Below are 4,819 nucleotides of genomic sequence, written 5' to 3' on the forward strand. Positions count from 1 at the left end.
CAAGAAATTTGGAAGACAGCTATCTGACCAACTGATTGGAAAAGGTCCATATTTGTGCCCATGCCAAAGACGGGTGACCCAATGGAATGCAGAAATCATCAGACAATATCATTAATTTCTCATGCAAGGAAAATATTTTTTAAAGGTAATTTAAAAATGGCTTTAACAGTACATTAACAGGGAACTGTCAGAGGTTCAAGCTGAATTCAGATGAGGACATGGAATGAGGGACATCATTGCTGACATCAAATGGATCTTGACTGAAAGCAGATACTACCGAAACAATGTTCACCTGTGCTTTACTGACTATACAAAACTTTCTATTGTGTGGATCATCACAAGCTATGAACAACATTCTGGAGAATGAATATTTGGGAACACTTAATTGTGCTCCTAAGTAGTCTATAAATAGACCAAGATGCAGTTGTTTGAACAGAACTGAATGTTTTAATATTTGGAAATGTGTACATTAGGGTTGTATTCTTTCACCATACCTATTCAGTTTGTATGCTGAGCAAATAATCTGAGAAACTGGATTATATGAATAAAAATATGGGTTGTATAATGAAGAAAAATCAGGCTTATAGGAAGACTGATGAACAGCCCATGATATGCTGGTGAAACAGCCTTGCTTGCTGAACGCAGAGGACTTAACATACTTAGTGATGAAGATCAAAGACTGCAGCCTTCAGTATAGATTGCACCTCAATGTAAAGAAGCAAAAATCCTCACCACTGGACCAATAAATAACATCAAGATAAGTGGAGAAAAGACTGAAGTTGTCAAAGACTTCACTTTGCTTAGATCAACCATCAACACTCATGGAAGCAGCAGTCAAGTAATCAAACAATGTATTGTTTTATGCAGATCTGTTGTAGAAGACCTCTTCAAACTGTACAAGAGCTAAGATGTCAATTTAAGGAGGAAGGTGCTCCTGACCCAAGCCACCGTATTTTTTAACAGCCTCATATGCATGTGAAAGTTGGACAATGAATAAGGATGGTCACAGAAGAATTGATGCATTTGAGTTATGGTGTTGGAGAAGAGTACTGAAAGTACCATGAACTATCAGAAGAAGTACATCCAGAATGCTCCTTAGAAGCAATGGAAGCCAGATTTCACCTTTCATGCTTGGAACTTATTATCAGTAGGGACCAATCCCTGGAAATGGACAACATGCTAGGCAAATTGGAGGGTCAGTGAAAAAGAGGAAGACCCCCAAACGAGATGGAGATCAAAGTGGCAGTAACAATGGACTCAAGCATAACAATGATTGTGAGAATGGTGCAGGACTGGGTAGTTTTTCTTTGAAGTCTTGTGCATTGATTGATGCTGACTAGATGACACTGAATAACAACACCTCTGCAACTATTATAGAATGTTTCTTTTATCAAGGAATCCTTGTAACTTTTTACAGCACTAGTCTCATACAATATTTGTACTTTTGCAATTGACTAATCTCGTTCAGGAGTTTGGTATGGCACTGTTGGTTAATGCACTGAACTGCAAGGTCAGTTTGAACCACAAAGTAGGCTGTTCAAGATCACCAGCCACTCCTCAGAAACCCTATACGGGGTTGCTATGAGACAGAACTGACTCAACGGCACTTAACAACAACCACAACAATCTCATTCAGCATACTGTCATCCAGGTTCATCCATGCTGTGTGGTGGTTTCCAGATTCATCATTATTCTTCAACATTGTATAGTATTCTATTGTGTGCATGTACAAAAGTTTGTTTAACCATTCTCCTGTTCATGGGTATGTAGATAGCCTCTATTTTTTTGATGTGCATTTTGTAACACATTATCCTAAAGCTTTCTTAGAATTTTTTCATTCTTTTTTATGATTGTTCTTCTAGTTTACTAGTATTGAGAGATTTGTCTTCAAACGCACGAATCTGGGCTTCCGTTGCCTTGAATCGACTTTTTGACCTTTGAATATATTGTTCATTTCTGAAATCTTAGTGTTAATCATCTAGATTTCTAATTTCAGGATTTTTATTGTTTCAAAATTTACATTTATTTTGTTTGTTCTTATCATGGCTTCCTGAATTCTTCTCAAGGTTTTTCTGTGTTCTCCTTGCTTTCTTTGATCTTTCTGTCAATCTTTTGTAGGTACATAAATATTCTTTTCAATTGTTTTTCAGTTAGTTCCATTACCTTTTCTTCCTCAGAAACATTTTCTTGGATTTGCATTTTGTTTTTTTGTTTGAGCCATTCTCTCTTGTTTCTTTGTGTGAGCTAAAATTGTCAGTTGTCTCTGGGGCATTATGGTGTTGTCTTATTTATATTTAAATTACGAATGTATATTGCTATGTTCTTAGGCTCTCACCAACTTTCTTCTGTGGGTGTAGTTAGAGAACAGAAGTGTGATCAACTTTCTCCATGTGTCCTTTGTGCACTTCAGTTTAGGATGGCTTTGGGTGGTGTTGACTGCTGTGCATCATTGAGTAGATGGTATATGAATTGGTATTGGCTCTTGCCCAGTGGGTGAAGAGCTGCAGAAGGTATGGTTATGGCTGGGCTGTATGGGCATGGTTGTTGTTTCCTATTGGGTGGGAAAGAGGGAACCCCCCCCCCACGTATGCAAAACAGAATGCACAAATAAGCAACCAATAATGAAAAGAAAAAATAATAAAGGAGAAAAAGAGAATTGGAAACAAGCAGCCATCAGAATAAAAGAATACAGTAACTAAAACGAAATAGAGGGACAGAAAAAAAAATGGAGCTGTAGATGAGAAAAATAATAGGAAGAAATAAAAAAAGCACCGAGAAATACCAGAGAAAGAGAAGATGAAAAGAGAAAGAGAGTTGCTTTTGTTGTTGTTAGGTGCTGTCATGTCAATTCTGATTCCTGCCAACCTTAGCACAACACAGAATGAAACACTGCCCAATCCTGCACCATCCTCACATCCATTGTTATGCTTGAGCCCATTGCTCTTGCCACTGTGCCAGTCCATCTCATTGAGGGTCTTCCTCTTTTGCTCTGACCCTCCTTCTCTAGGAAATGGTAGGTCCTCATAATATGCCTGAAGTATGAGAGACAAAGTCTCACCGTTCTAGTTTCTAAGAAGCATTTTGGCTGTACTTCTTCCAACACAGATTTGTTTGTTCTTCTGGTTTTCCATGGTACTTTTAATATTCTCCTCCATCACCATAACTCAAATGCATCAATGCTTCTATGATCTCCCTTATTCACTGTCTAAGTTTCACATGTACATGAAGGTACTGAAAATACCATACTTTGGGTCAGGCACACCTAAGTCCTCACACTAATAGCTATGCTCTTGAACTCTTTAATGAAGTCTTGTGCAGCAGATTTGTCTATTGTACTATGCTGTTTGATTTCTTAACTGCTGCTTCAATGAGTGCTAATAGTGGATCCAAGCAAAATGAAGTCTTTGACAAACTCAATCTTTCCTCTCTTGTTGTTGCTGTTGTTAAGTGCCATTGGGTTGGTTCTGACTCATAGTGACCCTGTATAGGGTTTCCAAGGAATAGTCTAGATATTATCTATGATCAGAGAACTTAATCTGGAAGTAGTACGTGGAGGCCCTTGACAGAGCTGGTTTCAGTGTCTGTTAAGATCACAAGGTAGCTGGGGGAAGTCCGGCTGTGTATGAAGTTTTCTGCCAGACTTTTGCAGGTCTGGTGGCTCTGTGGGTTCTGTAGGTCTGGAGTTGAGCCTCCCTGAATCCAGGCACCAAAGTGTCACAGCCAACCCCAGCCTTACTATGGTATGACTCACAACCCTACAGCTCTGAATGCCCTCCAAATTCTCGGAGAGCAGGTTTTGTGCTGGAGATGGATGAGGGTGTGAACTAGTCACACTCTGGTCATCAGGGGAGCATGGGGAAAAAGAAGGAATCATACCTTGCCCTTCTCCTGTGTAACTCTATTCTGCCTGGCCACATTTCATCACCAAAGTTACAAAGGTTCAGGATGGTTGTGGCATGTCTGACTGCCCATTATCAGTTAGGCTTCCTCTCTCACTGTCCCTGTTCAACTTCTCCTCCTAGCCAGCACTCAATCCTCTTCTCTAACTTTTCCTCTGAAGTTTAGAGTTCCACAATTTTCATCTGTGTCTGTTTAATTTCATTTTTTGTATCTTTGTTATAAAGTGTATGTGTATTGTGTCTGTCTACCCTGCCATGTTCACAGAAGTCCAATGTGAAGTATTTTATAAGTCTAGGAATAATATGCTATTATTTATTTCTTAAAGTTTGTTAAACCAATTGCCATTGTTGTATTCATGGTGATTCCAAGTTGGTCAGAGTAGAACTCTGTTTCATATGATTTCAGTGACTAAATTTTTGGAAGTAGATCACCAAATCTTTCTTCCAAGTCACCTCTGGGTAGAGTCAAACTTCCAACCTTTCATCTGATAGTTTGCACCGAGTTTGTATACATTCTTATAAAGTTCTCCAGGACCATGAGCCCTGGTCATGGGTAGCTCAAGACTCTCTTCTAGTACAGTAATGCCCAATGTCACTGGTCAACCCTCTCCTGTAAATGCCAGAGGATATGTCATGCCACCATGCCTTTGCCCACACTATTCACTCCACCTGAAATCCTCTCCTTTATGTCCATACTAATTTGCCTTCTCTGATAGGCACAACTCTACTCATCTTTCAGCAGAAGATTCCCCACTTCTGTGATGCCTTCTCTGGTAGCCCCTCAAAAAGAATTAATTGGTCGATCCTCTATGTTGACCCACTTCCAGAGTTTTCTTTAGACTGTGTTGTAATTAACCCAAATCCCAAACAAACCTGTTGTCATTGACTCATAACAACCTTATAGAACAGAGTTGAACTGC

The sequence above is a fragment of the Chrysochloris asiatica genome, unplaced genomic scaffold (genome assembly GCF_000296735.1).
Source record: "Chrysochloris asiatica unplaced genomic scaffold, ChrAsi1.0 scaffold00069, whole genome shotgun sequence".
NCBI classification, from domain to species: Eukaryota; Metazoa; Chordata; class Mammalia; order Afrosoricida; family Chrysochloridae; genus Chrysochloris; species Chrysochloris asiatica.